This window comes from Lithobates pipiens, unplaced genomic scaffold (assembly GCF_037356315.1).
Source record: "Lithobates pipiens isolate NorthernLeopardFrog02 unplaced genomic scaffold, aLitPip1_a1.2 Scaffold_25, whole genome shotgun sequence".
NCBI classification, from domain to species: domain Eukaryota; kingdom Metazoa; phylum Chordata; class Amphibia; order Anura; family Ranidae; genus Lithobates; species Lithobates pipiens.
The window spans coordinates 219,107,097-219,127,052 of record NW_027507787.1 but is presented as its reverse complement, the minus strand read 5'-3'; positions in this window follow the sequence as shown (position 1 = coordinate 219,127,052).

The window sequence follows — 19,956 nt, the reverse complement described above, 5'->3', positions numbered from 1 at the left end:
GCTCAGGGTTGCGCATAAACTACTCCAAAAGTGAGATTATGCCATTAGGATCCCTCCCCCCACCTGCCTGGGTTCAAAACTCCATTTTTACAACGGCTAAGTCACATATCACTTACTTGGGAATCAAAATAGGGAAACTCCCGTCATCTCTCTACCACCTGAATTACCCCCCACTTTTTGCTAAAATCACTCAGGAATTAGACAACTGGATGGATCTGCCCCTCTCGCTCCTGGGAAGATGTCATTTGGTAAAAATGGTCAGTTTCGCTCGCCTGTTATATCCTCTCCAGACGATACCCCTACTGCTAAGACACAAAGACTCTAAATTATTGAATTCTGCGATCTCAAAATTTATATGGCGAAACAAACGACCACGCATAGCTTTCTCAAAACTCCATCTTCCCAGGACCGAGGGCGGTATTAATCTCCCAAACCTTAGAATGTATAATCTTGCTTGTCTTTTAAGGATAGGTCTGGACTGGATAACCCAAAAATCCAAATGCTCTAATTACCTATTGGAAGCCGCAATGGTCCACCCCTACTCTCTAACAGCTCTTCTCCACTGCAAGTGGAAATCTATACCAATACCACATCAACATAACCTTCTGCTGAGAGACACTGCTATAGCATGGAGGGAGGTAAGGAAAAGCCTCAGACTCTCTCCTTTCATCTCCAAATTTCTCCCGATACAAGGCAACCCGGGCTTCTCTCCAGGTCTGGAACATAATCCCTATGACTCCTGGCGGCAAAAGGGTCTCTCCACCTTCTTCTCCCTTTGTGATCCTGCTACTGGCCAGCCTCTACCTTTCCATACTCTAACTACTCGATTCTCCCTCAATGCAACCTCATCGTTTCATCATGGCCAATGTCTCAGCTTTCTCCGCAACACCTGCAGAGATGCATCCACGAGATTCACGTCGTCATTCCTCGAGGCCCTTATACAGAAGGACTCATACAAAATCTCAGATATCTATAAGCCTCTACTCATCCAAACGACGCCTCCCTTGGAATCCTCATCAGTGTCCAATTGGGCAAAAGACTTCCCGAACGACGGCATGGTGGACAAGATCCTTCAAGGTCTTCGCACAGTCTACAACTTGGTTCCCAACGAATCCTGGAGGGAAACACAACTCAAAATCGCCCACCGGGCGCACATCCCCTTTCTCTATGCTAAACAACCCGGGTCCACTCCGTCTCCACTATGCCCTCTATGCCAACAACCTAAACCCTCTCTTGTGCACCGGTACTGGACTTGCTCCTTTATCTCGGCGTTCTGGCACCAAATCCTGGCTTTCATCTTTAAGATCACACTGCTGAAGCTACCCAAAGACCCTTTACTTCTTATTTTTGGATATTGGGACGCCACACTACTTCCCTGGTCAAAAGTTTCTGGCCCACGAGACAAAGAATGGGCCTTGATATGCCTCCTGATGGCAAGAAGAGCCATACTTGCCAACTGGATAACTACTGTTCCACCCTCAGTCATGCAGGTTCACAGAGATCTGCTGCATCTCCTATTTCGTGACAAAATTAATGCTAATCTAGCCCACAAAAAAGCCGTTCAGCGCTTCCACAACAGATGGGACTCTTTTGTGAAATCTCAACTTACTCCTCAGGAACAAGCCCACCTAGATGACCACTCTTTTATCTACAATGGCCAATGGCCCCCCGCAACCCCCTCAACCACTGGGTAACTACCCACGACAAGACTGCAACTATGGGCCCCACCCCCCACCCCCCCTCCACTCCTCCTACCCCTCCCCCCCCAATCAGAGCCCTCTTGATGATCTGATCTAGATGTTTTTCTTCTCCCCGAGGTTGAGTTAGTGTATAATTGTTCCATGATCCATCCAGTTATTGTTACCTCGTTTTTATTTGACTGTCAGGGAGAGTGATACTCTCCATTATGTGGTTTATGGGTCGGTGCCCCGGCACCAATTGTTACTTGATATATTGCTATCTTATAGCCTGTACATTTTCGAAAATGAGAAAAATTTTATATGTGCTGTTCACCCATTTGTAATGCACCCTTTTCTTTTCTCAATAAAAATTTTTTGAAAAAAAAAAAAAAAAAAGAACATGAATTAATAAGTGACAATATGTGAGTCAACACCATGGGTTATTGAGTATCAAGAAATCAATAACATGAGCAAAAATTCTGATATTGATGCTGATAGACTAAGGCGAGCAGCAAGTGTTTGGAGTTCTCCTCCACCACTGTTGGCGTCCTGTTGGTGTTCACACCAACATGCAAAGTGTAGCCTCCACCACGTGAAATGCACGCTTACCAGCTACCACAAGCTGAATCGCTTGCGGCTAATACCCACAACTAGGGATGAGCTTCGAGTTCGAGTCGAACTCATGTTCTACTCGAACATTGCCTGTTCGCCTGTTCAGCGAACAGTGAACAATTTGGGCTGTTCGCAGCAAATTCGAAAAGCCGGAACACCCTATACAAGTCTATGGGAGAAATCTAAAGTGCTCATTTTAAAGGGTAATATGCAGGTTACTGTCCTAAAAAGTGTTTGGGGACCCGGGTCCTGCCCCAGGGGACATGGATCAATGCAAAAAAAAGTTTTAAAAACGGCCGTTTTTTCAGGAGCAGTGATTTTAATAATGATTAAAGTGAAACAATAAAAGTGTAATATTCCTTTAAATTTCGTAGCTGGGGGGTATCTATAGTATGCCTGTGAAGGGGCGCATGTTTCTGGTGCTTAGAACTGTCCCTGCACAAAGTGTCATTTGTGCAGGAAAAAAGTCTTTTAAAATCACTTGCGGCTATTGTCGGGTCCCGTAATACAGAGAACACTCAATGAGTGTTCTCTGCATTAGCCGACAATTCATTCATTCATTGATAAAAAATAAAAATAAAAATAAAAAGCGTGGTGGTTCCCCTAAATTCAATTACCAGGCCCTTCAGGTCTGACATGGATATTAAGGGGAACCCCGTGTCAAATTAAAAAAAAATTGACGTGGGGGTCCCCCTAAATATCCATAACCAGACCCTTCAGGTCTGATATGGATATTAAGGGGAACCCCGCATCAAATTTAAAAAAAAATTGACGTGGGGGTCCCCCTAAAAATCCATATCAGACCCTTTATCCGAGCACGCAACCTGGCAGCCCGCAGGAAAAGAGGGGGGGACGAGAGAGCGGCCCCCCCTCCCTCCTGAACCATACCAGGCCACATACCCTCAACATTGGGAGGATGCTTTGGGGGTCTGTGACCCCTCAAAGCACCTTGTCCCCATGTTGATGAGGACAAGGGCCTCATCCTCACAACCCTGGCCGTTGGTTGTGAGGGTCTGCGGGCGGGGGGCTTATCAGAATCTGGAAGCCCCCTTTAACAAGGGGACCCCCAGATCCCGGCCCCCCCCTGTTTGAAATGGTAAGGGGGTACAAAAGTACCCCTACCATTTCACAAAGAAAGTGTCAAAATGGTTAAATAAGACAAACACACTTTTGAAAAAATCCAGCGACGGGGGATCTCTCAGTCCAGCGCTGTCCATACATCCTTCTTCTGTCTCCACTCCGGAGACACTGCAGAGAGCCCAGTGCTGACGTTTCTTATATTAGGAGGGCAGGGCCACCCGTCACCTGACCCCGCCCCTCTGACGCTGGAGAGGGAAGCCAGGGGTTCCCCAGTGACGTGTGGGTGACCCCGCCCCCTCTGATGTAACACAGGTTTCCGTTACATCAGAGGGGGCGGGGTCACCCACACGTCACTGGGGAACCCCTGGCTCCCTTCACCAGCGTCAGAGGGGGCGGGGTCAGGTGACGGGTGGCCCCGCCCTCCCAATATAAGAAACGTCAGCGCTGTGCTCTCTGCAGTGTCTCCGGAGTGGAGACAGAAGAAGGATGTATGGACAGCGCTGGACTGAGAGATCCCCGTCGCTGGATATGATCATCCATCGCTGGACCCCAGAGATCCGTCGCTGGATAGCAAGAGTGGATTAGCACCGCTGGAATCTTTTTTTTATTTTTTTCATTTTTAATAAAGGAATTTTTCAAAAGTGTGTTTGTCTTATTTAACCATTTTGACACTTTCTTTGTGAAATGGTAGGGGTACTTTTGTACCCCCTTACCATTTCAAACAGGGGGGGGCCGGGATCTGGGGGTCCCCTTGTTAAAGGGGGCTTCCAGATTCTGATAAGCCCCCCGCCCGCAGACCCTCACAACCAACGGCCAGGGTTGTGAGGATGAGGCCCTTGTCCTCATCAACATGGGGACAAGGTGCTTTGAGGGGTCACAGACCCCCAAAGCATCCTCCCAATGTTGAGGGTATGTGGCCTGGTACGGTTCAGGAGGGAGGGGGGGGCTGCTCTCTCGTCCCCCCTCTTTTCCTGCGGCCTGCCAGGTTGCGTGCTCGGATAAAGGGTCTGATATGGATTTTTAGGGGGACCCCCACGTCAATTTTTTTTTTAAATTTGATGCGGGGTTCCCCTTAATATCCATATCAGACCTGAAGGGTCTGGTATGGATATTTAGGGGGACCCCCACGTCAATTTTTTTTTTATTTGACACGGGGTTCCCCTTAATATCCATGTCAGACCTGAAGGGCCTGGTAATTGAATTTAGGGGAACCCCCACGTTTTTTTTTTTTTTTTTTTTTTTTTTATCAATGAATGAATGAATTGTCGGCTAATGCAGAGAACACTCATTGAGTGTTCTCTGTATTACGGGACCCGACAATAGCCGCAAGTGATTTTAAAAGACTTTTTTTCCTGCAAAAACGACACTTTGTGCAGGGACAGTTCTAAGCACCAGAAACATGCGCCCCTTCACAGGCATACTATAGATACCCCCCAGCTACGAAATTTAAAGGAATATTACACTTTTATTGTTTCACTTTAATCATTATTAAAATCACTGCTCTTGAAAAAACTGCCGTTTTTAAAACTTTTTTTTGCATTGATCCATGTCCCTTGGGGCAGGACTCGGGTCCCCAAACACTTTTTAGGACAGTAACCTGCATATTACCCTTTAAAATGAGCACTTTAGATTGTGAACGTTCGAGTCCCATAGACTTTAATAGGGTTCTAAAGTTCACACGAAGTTTAGGTCTGTTCGCAGGTTCTGGTGCGAACCGAACAGGGGGGTGTTCCGCTCATCCCTACCCACAACGTGCCCCAGAATGACGTCAGACTTGTGATGAAACGCACAGGGAGGAGCGATGTGCTGACGTCACTGCGCTGTTCAACATGACAGATAAGAGCTGAAGATCCACCCATCTGAAACATGACCTGCTGCGTGTAGACAAGTGGCAGTCTCAGCCTGGACCCCCGCCAGGCCACACCCCCAATGCATTTCACTCCACTAACTGGAGCTTACTCGTGGTGATGGACTGGTTGGCTCTGCCTACCAAGGAGTGGGTGGGCATGGTTGGCTCCGGCTCCCAACAGTGCACTGAAAGGCAGAGCTAGCAGTCAGTAAGGCAGTTGTAAGGAAACCATTGGAAAACACCTGGCGCGCACTCGCTGGCGAATGCAAATGCCCATAGGCGCCTATGCGCATTCACATGCGCGGCGGACGGCGTGCACACCCAATTGGCATCAGACAGCTTATTTAAAGGGTGCCCTGACCACTGATCAGTGCTGACTGCTGTTCTCCTGATACCTTGAAACCTGCTATTATCCTGTTTGATACCGTTGCTGAACTTGGCTTCCCTTGATCCTACTTCTGGACTCTGCTATACTTTGATTACTGGTTCCTGATCCCAGCTTCCCGTTTAACCTTGCTTCTGCCTCATGCCTTAGTACCTTGCTGCCCGTCTGCTACCAAACCCATCTATCCTTGTGACCTTGCTCCTGTTCCCTGCTTGGCTCAACACTGCCATCTGAGTGTCTAGGACGACGGTCCTGCGACCAGCTGCGACTTTCTGCTGCAAGTTTCCGTGTCTTCATCGATCAGCCAACAAAAACCTCCTCCTCGTGCCCAAAGCCCAGTACAAATCAAAGGGGGATCGGAGATTCGCTGTCCAAGGGCCTCGGCTATGGAATGCTCTACCAATCAACATCCACCTGGAAGAAAATCACCTGGCTTTTAGGAAAAAACTCAAGACCTTCCTCTTTTAGCAGATGATCAAAGCTCGCCACAGCGCCTAGAGGCGATTCAGTTTGCATTGTGCGCTATACAAGTATTTCATTCATTCATTCATTCATTCTTGTTCCTCCTGTCCCTCGGCTCCTTCTGTGCCACTCTAAGCGGGGCCTGGGCTGGAGATACAAGAGAGGCCGACCTCGTCATTTCAGTCTCCCTTCAGGTACGTGACAGCAGTGGGGAGGATCTCGCCAACATTGTCAGGTTTCATCCTGAGGCTGGCGCAGCTCTGCCCCATCAGCTGGTAGCAGGCAATAAACTGCTATAAGCTGACTTTGGGTCACAAGAGTACAAAAATAAAATGTACTCCTGTGACACACAAGTATGGTCAAACATGCTTTGGTATTTTTTCTTTTTTAAATGGGGTTATTTATTTTTTTTAAAAAACAGCTGGAGAAATTTGAAACAAAGTTGTTGCCCATAGTGACCAATGACTCCAGCATAGAAAATGTAAATATAATCCTTAAAACGGAACTTAAAGTGCCACTAAATAGACATGTGCAGAACAGAAAAAAGGGTTTAGTTTCGGATAGATTTGTTATGTTACTAATTTAGTTTCATTGAATCATTTAAGAATTTGTTTAGTTTAGTTTCATTTAATTTCATTTTGTTTATAAATTTTCTAACGAATTCCAAATTTTCGGAACAATTCAAATTCAGATCAACCAACTATTCTTCACACAGAATTCGAAACGGCTGATCATTTTTCAACCGATTGGAATTCTGTGTGAAGAATAGCTGGTTGTTTAGGAGCAGATGGGTCAGCCAGCCGCCACGTCCTTAACAACCGATGGCTCATCAGATGAATGTAAACAAAAGAATGGCAGCAATAAAAAATGCAAAAAAAACTGCGTAGGGTCCCCCCCCCCCCAATCCATATTATGCCCTATCACTAAACCCATATCATAAAAAATATCAATAAATTATGTATTAAATGCTGCCCATACTCAGTCACTATGAGATAAATGTTCTGCTTTCTGCAAAAAACCTGACTGATCCTGCTGCTCTCTATCTCCACCTTCTGTCCATGTCCCCAATTCAGCTTGTTGTAGCTGTAGTGGCAACTCTGCACATGCTCAGTTTTCAGTGAGTTTCTATGCTGAGCATTTCCTCCCTATCAGATCTGAGTAGCCCATGTGACAATAGAGCAGGGATATGCAATTAGCGGACCTCCAGCTTTTGCAAAACTACAAGTCCCATCATGCCTCTGCCTCTGGGTGTCATGCCTGTGGCTGTCAGTCTTGCTATGCCTTATGGGACTTGTAGTTCTGCAACAGCTGGAGGTCCACTAATTGCACATCCCTGCTATAGAGTCACACATGTGGGTGTATACACAATAGTAAATGACAGCCCACTACCTCCCTCCTCCTCCTCATCCTCCATGCCCACTAACCCTCCAAACACAATGGGGGCAAGGTATTCCATGTGGATTGATGGAGGTTTCACCTCCCTCTTATTCTAAGACACGGGCAGTAGGGGGTGTGACACAGCCTGTGACTTGGCAGAAATCTGCCCACACCATGTTATTGCCAAAAAAATAATAAAGATTTGATGTCAAAAAGATCTTTGTATGACAATTTCAAACAGTTTATTGATATTAATTATTTATTTTTACTCTGCATTCCAAAGACTGTTTTTTTAATATATTTTGAATGTATGACCAGCAGCAGAGGACTAGAAGCTGCTGGGTCATGTGACAGCTGTATGTGAAAGATACATTTTGTGCAGCGCTCAAAAATTCATGATGATATAAATCCATATGTATACAATCTAATATATAATGTAAAATGACCACAAAAATAAAAACAGTGAAAATTGATGTGAAATTCACACCCAAACTAAAATCCATGTTCCATCATATAAAGATTTGTAAACCATGAATATAACAGTCCTTGGAAAAACGGTGAAAACAGATTATGTAGCCAGAAAGGGGATTCCACGTGACATCAATGTGGAAGTGAAGACTCAGACAATAAAACCACCACCGTGTAGTGAGGAGGCTTACCGGAGTGAGAGGACTCATATGGGTATATGCTCAGTGAGTCAACAAGGCTTATGGTGTAAACACCAAGGTATGGGACCTCCACGTCTGGGCTCCAGATCAAGATGATCCAGTTGGTCAAGAGATATCACAGAGAAGCAATCCTCAGAAGCAGCCAACTTGTCAGACAAATCCTCTCAGATGTTCAAAATAGCATGACCAAAAAAGAAAATACTAGTGTGAATCCCTATAAACATAGAAATTTATTTAAAAAATTGGAAACACTCACATTTGGAAAGTAGATCAAGCGCTTGAAAATATAAGGTTTGTGTTAACGCAATGACTTCAGCATGGCTCGTCCCAATGCTTTTCGTCTAAAGAGACATCATCTGGGGTTGTCTCTTTGATGATGTCTCTTTAGACGAAACATGTCGGGACGAGCCCAGCTGATGTCATTGCATTACCCACCTTATATTTTCAAACGCTTGATTTACTTTCCAAATAACACAGAACACTTTTATTTTGAATAAAAAAAATTAAAATAAATAAGAAAGAAAACGGAAAATTTATATCAAATACTTACCGTAATTTTCCTTTCCTGATAGGCTCCATGGCAGCATACGCGTGGGTAGCCCCGCCTCCACGATTACCCAATAGGACCCAACTCCCATAAATCTTTGCTCCTGGCTACTATCAGTGTTCCGTAACTAGCCGACTCCAGACATTTGGGAGGGAACTCCTGCTGCCATGGAGCCTATCAGGAAAGGAAAATTACGGTAAGTATTTGATATAAATTTTCCGTTTTCCTGAAAGGCTCCATGGCAGCATACGTGTGGGAAATAACTCGCCAAACACACCCGGGTGGGCAAAATGTCGAGCAAAGAACAAAAGTTTATTTAGCATTGTCAACCGACAAAACTTGCAAACCAAAATTAACAGAAGACAGAGCCGCTGGCTCTACACAGTAATGAGAAACAAAGGTATTAATAGAAGACCAAGAGGCCGCTCTGCAAATAACTTCAGGCGCCACATGGCGAGAAGCTGCCCACGATGTTGAAATACTCCGTGTTGAATGAGCCGTTAATGCCTCAGGAGGAGCCAAGCCCTTTGCTCTGTACGCCCTCTGAATGATCTGAACGATCCAGGTAGAGATAGATCTAGCCGAAGCTCGCAATCCTTTATTCTTGCCATGAGGGAGAACAAAAAGAAATTTCGTTTGTCTAAAGGGAGCTGTGACTTCCAAATATTGTTTAAGCGCGTGTCCTACGTCCAGAGGATGAACATCCTGACTCTCTGAGTTTTTTAAAGTGGGAAGCACAACTTCCTGATTCTCATGGAAGACCGAGGTTACTTTGGGATGCGATCCCAACATGGGAATCAATACTGCCCTATCTGGAAAGAAAGTCAGAAAGGGTTCTTCCGAACCTAGATTCCTAATCTCAGAAACTCTCTTGGCTGAGGTTATAGCTACCAAGAAGATGGTCTTGAGAGTGAGATCCCTTATGGACAGAGGCTCCGTAGAATCCTTTCCAAGGTTTGAGAGAAAATCCAGCACTAAAGGGAGGTCCCATTTAGGAAACCTTGGTTTTCTTTGGGGTCTGAGCCTGGTAGCTCCCTTGAAGAATTGTTGTACCAGTGCATGGTTTGCCCAGGAAATACCCGTAAAGGCTGAAATAGCCGATACTTGGACTCTCAATGAACTGATAGCTAGAGGTAAATCAAGGCCTGTTTGAAGAAAGCTTAGTATGTCTTGTATTGTTGGAGAACTGCAAGAATTTTCTCTGGTGGACATATGGGCCGAAAACTTGGACCATATACGCTCATATACCCTATTAGTACTCCCGCGTCTGGAATTGAGAAGGGTTGGGATGACCTCTTCCGGACAACCAAGAGCTTCTAGCCTTTCCCTCTCAAAAACCATACCTTGAGGTTCAGACATGATGGGCATGGATGTAACCTTGTGCCTTGAGATAGCAAATCCGACCTGAGAGGCAGGGGAACTGGCTCTTGAAAACTGAGGAGCAGCAGTAGAGGGAACCAAGGTCTGTTGGGCCAGAAAGGAATCACTGCGAGAATCTCCGCCTTCTCTGACCTGAGTCTCCGAAGGAATTGCAGGATCACCGGAACTGGAGGGAAGGCGTAAGCTGTCTGAAACTTCCAATGTTCTGTGAGGGCATCTATCCCATATGCCTGGGGATCCCTGAACCTTGAGTAATATTTCGGAAGCTTCCGATTGCACGGGGAAGCGAACAAGTCGACTTCCAGGGACAATCCTAAGGTCAGGAGCCAATCGAATACTTCCCGGTGTAGAGACCACTCGTTGTTGTCCAACTCGACACGCGATAGGAAGTCCGCCTGAACATTCTGCACCCCTGGGATGTAGACTGCAGAAAGGTTGGACAAATTCTTCTGAGCCCAATTCATTATTGGCTCCGTCTCCTGTAACAGGGACCAGCTGCGAGTTCCCCCTTGCTTCTTTACGTAAGCCACCGCGGTTGTGTTGTCCAACCTTAGCATGACCGAGGCATTCGCTGTCAGATGATGGAATGACCGAAGCGCCTGGAAGGCCGCTCTTAGCTCCAGAACATTGGAGACGACTCTCTGTGATGGAAACGTCCACCTGCCCTGAGCGACCTCCGAAAGGCAGTGAGCGCCCCATCCTCGGTTGCTGGCATCTGAAGTTACCGTGACCCATGAGATGGGAATGATTGAATGGTGGTTGCGCAGGTTCTTCCCCTGTAGCCACCAAAGAAGAGACGTCCTCATGGCTGGAGTGAGGAATATGCGCTGTGTCTGGCTGGATAAGTCCCACTGTTGTAGAAACCCCTTCTGAAAGGGACGAGTGTGCCACTGGGCCCACTTTACCATGGGAATGGTGGCTGACATTGTGCCAATCACCCTCAGACATTGGAGAGCCGAGAGATGGGATGCTGCAAGGGCTGCATGAATCCTGTCTCGTATGACTCCAACCTTCTCTTCTGGAAGGGCGATAGTACCTTCTGCTGTGTTGAACTGCGCCCCTAGGAAAACAAGAGACTGAGTTGGATCTAGGTGACTCTTTTCTAAGTTCAGAAGCCACCCGAACTCCTGTAGAGTGGAGATGACTAGGTCTTTGTGCTCCAAGAGCTGATCTTTGTTCTGGGATAGCAGAAGGTCGTCGAGATAGTGATGGAGACGAACACCTTTGACTCTGAGAAAGGCCACAACTGCCAAAAGAACTTTGGAGAAGACCCGTGGGGACGTTGTTAACCCAAAGGGAAGACATGTAAATTGAAGATGTTGAATGCCTACTGCAAAGCGGAGGTATTGTTGAAACTCCTTTGCCACGGGAACATGGAAGTAAGCGTCCTTCAAATCGACTGATATCATCCAGTCCCCCAGATACACGGACTGCTGGATGGTAAGCAGAGATTCCATCTTGAACTTCTCTTTGCGAATGAAGGAATTGAGATGGGTCAAATCTATTACCGGCCTCCATGTGCCGTTTTTCTTTTGAACCAGAAACAAAGGGGAATACATGCCCTCTCCACGTTCTTCTTCTGGAACGGGAACGGCTGCGCCTTGATCCAGTAAAGAGTTCACGTAGGTCAATAGGACTTGTTTCTTCTCTTTTGATTCTGGAAGATTTGTGGGAATAAATCTTAGCTTTGGGGTGCTGATAAAACCCCACTTGTGACCTGAGGAAATTGTTTTTACAGTCCAAAAATCCCGAATTGAGGCCGCCCAAACATGCCTGAAGTGGAGAAGACGAGCCCCCACCTGACAAGTTTGAGCGGGCCCAATTTCAAAAGGATTTCGCGGAATCCTGCTTGCCGGACGAACCCCCTTTTGAGGTATTTTTGAAAGAAGATTGCCTGGATCTCCATGACCTTGAGAATTCTCGACCAGGTCTATAGCTCCCCGCCTCCCTGGCACGATCAGGGCCTTGTCTTCTAGGAAATGGACGCCTTTGATTTTGAAGACATCTGTCCTGGGGAAGAAACCCAGATTTCCCACCTGTAGCCCGGGATATGGCAGTATCCAGCTTGTTACCAAACAAAGATGACCCCTCAAAGGGAATACGGCACCAGGCCTGTTTGGATGCTGGATCCGCCAGCCATGGACGGAGCCATAACGCACGGCGAGCTGAGACTGCTGCTAACATATCCCGAGATATCAGGCGGATAACATCAATAGATGCCTCCCCCAAAAAGGCAGACGCCATCCTGATTTCTTGAATAGGGGAGTCTTTTGCTGACTCAATAGAAATACCCCTCAGGAATTCCTCTACAGAGTCAGCCCATGATTCTATGGCCTTGGATACCGCTGCCATTGCAAGCACTGGTTTGCAAGCCATTCCAGAAGTCAGATATATCCTCTTAAGGTCTGAATCGATCCGCCTTTCCAAAGGATCTTTAAAGGATACCGTATCCTCTAAGGGTAGGGTTACATATCTCACCAAACGCATGAGTGCTGCATCCACCAGTGGTGCTGACTCCAGGTGCTTCACATCCTCTTCTTTAAAGGGATATAATTTCAGGATTTTTGACTGCATGGAACCCTTTTTATCCACCTTGCTCCATTCCTCGGTAATAATGTCACCCAACTCTGAAAGGAAGGGAAAAAATTGTCGCTCCTTATTGAGCTGTTTAAAGAACTTTCTCTGCTTTGGTGTGGAAGTAATAGGGTCTTCCCACTTCAGAGCCTCTCTCACTGCTTTGACCAATGAAGGCACCAGTCCATAGTCAAAACCTAAACCAGGATCCTCACAGTCAGATTCACTATCTGAGATGGGAGCAGATAGGCGGCTTGGCTGAGAGGATTCCCATGTCTCCTGCAATGGGTTCTCTCCAGGTGGAGGAGCCAATAATTCTGACGGGGATTCACACAGCTGTAGAGCATCCCTCTCCTGCAGAGACTCCTTCACAACCCGTCTTACTATTGACTCCAAACGCTGGTCTGCATCATCCCTTTCATCTGCAGCTTTGGAGAAGCAATGATCGCATAAGGATACGTCCGAAGGAACAGGCATCCTGCACCCCCAGCATGATTTTTCCGTACGCTTGCTGGAGTGAGCAGCAGGGGGGTGAGAATAATTCTTATTATGCTGTTCAGATCTTGACCTATGCTGGCTAGATCTTGAGGAGGATTTATGGCGGTGTGATCTTGATGATCCACTGCGTCTAGAAGTGATAGGTTGTGGATCAGACCCAGAAGGGCTGTAAGGGTAAAACAGACAGAGAGAGAAAAGGATAAACAGTCAATCCTACCTATGCCAAACACTCTCTCCAATATATAAAAAGCATAAATACTAAAGACCTACCTAACATGAGCGGGCTGGCCACTAGGAGGCAGTAAGGCGTCCATATTCACAATAAACCCACAGTTTAAGAAACACTGCAACCAAAGAGAAAAATAAAACACACATTTTTTTTTTTTTTTTTAAAAAGCATTTCCCCAGCCTAAGGGACATGCTCTTACCTTAAACCGCCGCGCTGACAGCCCCGGGAAGTCGCTGCGACCACTGCAAACATTCCCAGGGTTCTGACAGCTTCCAAAGCCTTTTAAATTTGGCGCCCGTGACGTCATCGCCGACGTCAGACGCGAGGCGCTCGCGCGCATGCGCGGGAACCAAGCCTCGGTCTCATACCGGGTTCGCACATGCGCAGAACGCCTGCATAACCCGGAAGTAGGAGAGAGGTTTGCTGGAACGCGGAAGCGAACGCAAACGGCATGGAGGAGACCGCAAGACAAACAAAAGAAATACACACAAATACAATGCTGCCATGGATAGATAAAAGGCTCACCACTCCACCAACGATCACCTGGCCGAACGGACTGGAACACACACGCCATACCTCCAGCAGATAATGGTCACCCATAGCAACGGGACACAGACCGTGCGCACTCAGGTAGGAAATCCTTTCTTCAGCGCTACTCTGCAAATACTCTCCATACCCTGCTTAACAGTCAGGGCCTATCGGAGGAAAAATTCTCAGTCAATCAGCCAATCGATCGTCGTGAAGTTTTATTTCCAGGAAAGAAACCATCTGGTCCTACTGGGGAGGACAAAAAAGGAACACTGATAGTAGCCGGGAGCAAAGATTTATGGGAGTTGGGTCCTATTGGGTAATCGTGGAGGCGGGGCTACCCACACGTATGCTGCCATGGAGCCTTTCAGGAAAATAATTTTTTTTAAAGCACCCCCCCCCGTCCCCGCATGCTCACGCAGCAAAGAAAATGCATACGTAAGTCACGCCTATATGCATATGTAAACGGTGTTGAAATCACACATGTGAGGTATCGCCGCGATCGTCAGAGTGAGAGTAATAATTCTAGCAAAATATCTCCTCTGTAAATCTAGGTAACCGTTAAAAATTGTTTTAAAGCGGAGGGCCGTTTAAAAAAAAAAAGTCAGCAGCTGCAAACACTGCAGCTGCTGACTTAATAAGCCCACTTACCTGTCCAGGGCGCCCGCGATGTCGGCCACCCGAGGCCGACCCATCCCTCGGTTCTCGGGTCCCGGTGCCGCCATTCCTTCTAAGGGAAACAGGCAGTGGAGCCTTACGGCTTCACTGCCCGTTTCCTACTGCGCATGCGCAAGTCACGCAGCGCTTTGTGAATGGGACGCGCTGTGTTCTGGAACACACAGTTCCCAGAACACAGCGCGACCCATTACCCAGAAGACAACGCGACGAGGAGAGAAGACCAGAAGATCTCCGCGGAGGAGGAAGAGGAAGATTAGGATTATGTGCCTAGCAACAGGCATTTCTGGTAAGTAAAAAAAAAATATATTTTTTCATTTTTTTTTTTAGATTTTTTTTTAATTTTTAATATTTTTTTTTTTCAGGGTGGCCCTCCACTTTAAAGCGTCGCCTATGGAGATTTTTAGGTACCGTAGTTTGTCACCATTCCACGAGTGTGTGCATTTTCAAAGCGTGACATGTTTGATATCTATTTATTCGGCTTAACATCCTCTTTCACAATATACAAAAAAATTGGGCTAACTTTACTGTTTATTTTTTATTTTTTTAATTCATGAAAGTGTATTTTTTCCCCAAGAAAATATCCCCCACACCATTACACCACCACCACCTGCCTGATACAAGCAGTTGTTTTATGTCAAATTCTGACCCTACCATCTGAATGTTGCAGCTGAAATTCAGACTCATCAGCATTGGCGGCTGGTGCCCAAAATCTTTTGGGGGGGGGCGCAACCAAAAAAAAAAACCCATCAATTGCATCACTTTGCCCATCAAACGCTGCCACTGTGCCCCAAATGCTGCCACTGTGCCCATGTGCTGCCACTGTGCCCATGTGCTGCCACTGTGCCCCATGTGCTGCCACTGTGCCCCGCGTGTGCTTCCGCTGTGCCCCGTGTGTGCTGCCGCTGTGCCCCGTTTGTGCTGCCACTGTGCCCCGTGTGTGCTGCCACTGTGCCCCGTGTGTGCTGCCACTGTGCCCATGTGCTGCCACTGTGCCCCGTGTGCTGCCACTGTGCCCCGTGTGTGCTGCCGCTGTGCCCCGTGTGTGCTGCCGCTGTGCCCCGTTTGTGCTGTCTCTGTGCCCTGTGTGTGCTGCCACTGTGCCCCATGTGTGCTGCCAATGTGCCCCGTGTGTGCTGCCACTGTGCCCCTTGTGTGCTGCCACTGTGCCCGAAACTTACCTTGTCTCTTCTGTGCAGCGGGTGATGGCAACAGGCGGCGAGCGGTGTCCGGTGCTCTCCAAATCCGGCCCCGATGTCTTCTCCCACGCTCCTCCTCTTGTCTTCTGCAATGATTGGATGCCTGGTAGGCATCCAATCACAGCGCCTGTGATTTCAGCCAATCAGGTGACAGTTAACACAGACCCAGCAACCTGATTGGCTGAGAGGCAGGTCAGTGTTAGGGAATCAATGTTTTCGCTTCTCTAACACAACACTGTGTAAACAGCGAACGCACAGCAGTGCACCCACTGTTTACACTTTTGGAAGCCTATTAGAACCCACGACTCTAATCAGGACGCCCATCAGAGCCAACAGCTCTAATCAAGCACTTCCAAAGAAACCCCGCTGTAATTCAGATGCCCGGCGCCTGACAAGGGGCCGGACACCTGAATAGGGGGCGGCAGTGGCGACAATAGATAGATTCATGCAGTGCATGAATCTATCTATTGGTGATAGAGCGGTGCAGGAGAGAGGGGGCGGCGCTCCTGCGCCCTCTATGTATGCACCGTCACTGCTCATCAGACCAGGCAACATTTTTCCAATCTTCTATTGTTCAATTTTGGTGAGCTATGCGAATTGTAGTTTGAAAGACCGCTGTGCAAACACATAAAATATTGCAAAGATCACCATTTTATTCTCTAGGGTCTCTGCTAAAAAAAAATATATATATATATATATATATATATATATATATATATATATATATATAATATATATTATTAGATGCAAAGAAAATAAATAATAAAATACAAAAAAATAACAATAAAGAGCTGCTAACACTAAATTGCTTGGTACAAGTAAAGAAAATGGAAAAGAAAGTGTAGCGCTTAAAAGATAAAGATTAATAATAAAGTTCATCAAACGGCATTCGATTGATCAGCATAAAGTCCATTTAAAATGTCTTGATATATGGAAGGAAAGAAAGACCATCACCATCACCCAATAGTACTGACTTTTACCATCAGTGTATAATGTATACACATTTAAATGTACTGAATAGCAGCACGATCGATGCTTCCCACAAACACTCTTCCACTCCATATGCGGTTAAAGCTGCTCCACCTCATGTAAGATCATTAAGGGTAAGGAAATCACTCTACATCCAGAAAAGACCTACTACGGGCAAGCTCCAGCATCCACATATATGTAAAAAATAGAAAGGAACGCTCATTGCGCAATGATCGATACAAAACGATTGATTGAAAGTAAAATAAAAATGTATCCACTCACATTTAACGTAGGTAAAACAGGCATGTAGAAAAGTCCAGCGTTTCAAACCAATAAGATGGCCGCCACATCACTGCCCACGATCTGCACCTCACGTTTTATACATATATATACATATATATATACATATATATACATATATATACATATATATATATATACATATATATATATACATATATATATATATATATACATATATATATATATATATATATATATATATATATATATATATATATATATATATATATATATATATATATATATAATGTTTGGGTGTTCTAAGTAATTTTCTAGCAAAAAAATACAGATTTTATCTTGTAAGCAACAAATGTCAGAAATAGGCTTAGTCATGAAAGGGATATTGATAATGCTGCTAATGTATGAAAAGTACAAATTAGAGTTCCCTTTTTTTTAGAGGTCCCTTTTGCTCTTTAACCACTTCAGCCCCGGACTATTTTGCTGGTCAAAGACCAGACCACTTTTTGCGATTCGGCACTGCGTCGCTTTAACTGACAATTGCGCGGTCATGCTACATGGCTCCCAAACAAAATTGACGTTCTTTTTTTCCCACGAATAGAGCTTTCTTTTGGTGGTATTTGATCACCCCTGCTTTTTTAATTTTTTGCTCTATAAACAAAAATAGAGCGTCAGTTTTGAAAAAACGCATTATTTTTTACTTTTTGTTATAATAAATACCCTCCAAAAATATATAAAAAAACATTTTTTTCCCTCAGTTTAGGCCGATACGTATTCTTCTACATATTTTTGGTAAAAAAAAACGCAATAATAGGCAGAACGGGGAGATGCTGTTTACAATGGCATTTCCTCGTTCAGCCTACCCGTGAGATGATCGCGGGTATGCCTGCGGCGATCTAGTCCGCGGGACCCGCGAACGGACTCACGGGGGTCCCGACCAGCACGCGAGCATGCCGCCAGCGCGTTCGCGATGGCAGGGTGGCAAATTTAAAGGAACGTACAGGTACGCCCATTTGCCTGCCCGTGCCATTCTGCCGACGTATATCGGCATGCGCTGGTCAGGAACCGGTTAACCACTTCCTGACCGCTTCACGCAGATATACTGCGGCAGAAGGGCACGTGCAGGCATATTAACGTACCTGTACGTTGCCCTTTAAGAGGCAGCTTGCGAGCGTGCCCGCCGGGAGCTCCCCGACTGTGATCGCGGATCCCGCGGACTCGATGTCTCCGGGGATACCCACGATCATCTCACGGAGAGGAAGAACGGGGAGATGCTAATGTAAGCAAGCATCTCCCCGTTCTGTCTAATGACACTGTCACTGATCACCGCTCTCTGTAATCCCTGTAATCGGGAGCCGTGATCAGTGATGTGTCACACAGCTCCCCCCCCCCACAGTTAGAATAACTCCCTAGGACACACTTAACCCCTACAGCGCCACCTAGTGGTTAATTTACACTTACATTTACACAGTAATCAATGCATTTTTAATTGCACTGATCACTGTATAAATGTGAATGGTCCTAAAATCAAGCCAAAAGTATCCGATGTGTCCACCATAATGTCACAGTCATGATAAAAATCACTGATTTCCGCCATTACTAGTAAAAATAACTTTTGCGCAAACCAATCAATAAACGCTTATTGCGATTTTTTTTACCAAAGATATGTAGAAGAATACGTATCGGCCTAAACTGAGGGAATTTTTTTTTATATATATATATATATATTTCTTGGGGATATTTATTATATATAAAAAGTAAAAATTAATGCGTTATTTTTTCAAAATTGTCGCTAATTTTTTTTGTTTATAGCGCAAAAAATAAAAACCACAGAGGTGATCAAATACCACCAAAAGAAAGCTCTATTTTTGGGGGGGGAAAGGATGCTAATTTTTTTGGGAGCCACGTCACATGATCACGCAATTGTCAGTTAAAACGACGCAAAAACTGCTCTGGTCAGGAAGGGGGTAAATCCTTCCGGGGCTGAAGCGGTTAGAGCTCATTGTTCACTTCTGAGAAGTGAAAAATGGAACGCTTGTGACCTATGAGACCCGTGGGTTAGAAAGTGTGATACCATAACCATGATTCATGAAATCCATCTGTCTATCTTGATAAGTCACCTGTTAAACGAGTCACTCAGCAGCAATGCAGACAGAATGTAAGAACAATGTCTCATACAGAAAGGTGTGACATGTGAGCTACAACAAAAACCCATTGACATTGCTCCTCCCTTTAAAAAAAAATGTTTGAAAGCGATAGCTAATACTTATTGCAAGGTAATATACAGTTTCAAGGTTAAAAGGACAGCAGCTACTGTTTGCAATGAGTATACATTGCCGAAAAATTTGTTTGTTTTTGCTTCATATGTCTTTTGTTTTTCGTTTTTTCGTTTTTCCAGTTATTCGTTATGATCGCAATTCGTAAATTCGAAAATTTGAAAATTTGCAAACTCGTTGATTCAAAAATCCGAAAAAATTAGAAAGAAAATTCAGAATAATAACTAACTAATAATAACTAACTATTAAATTATAGGTATTGGAATTTCCTTTCAAATTTGGCTGTTAGTGAACTTAACAAATACGGATTTATCCAAAGTTACAAATGATCTGAAATAACGAATGCCACATCTAAACAAATGGAACAAATCGAATTAATTATAAATAATAATAATAATATATTTATGTAGCGGATGACATTTGGGACCAAATGTCACACGCTTTATAAATGTAGTTTTTGCCTCAGTACCTTACAGTACTGAGGGTTAATTGTGTAGGTAAACCTTTACACCAGTCTGGCCAGGCCATGATTGATGTTCTGCCTGATCATGTGAGCGGTGAGGTGCACATGGCAGGCGAGAACCAGGCTTGTTCGGATGTTTGGGTGTTGGCCCTCTCTGAGCCAATCAGCGGGAGTGCCGGACCCGCTGAGGAGTCTGGGAAGGGGTACTTAAGCAGGTGTGGGTCACGTGTTCGGGGTTCCGGAGT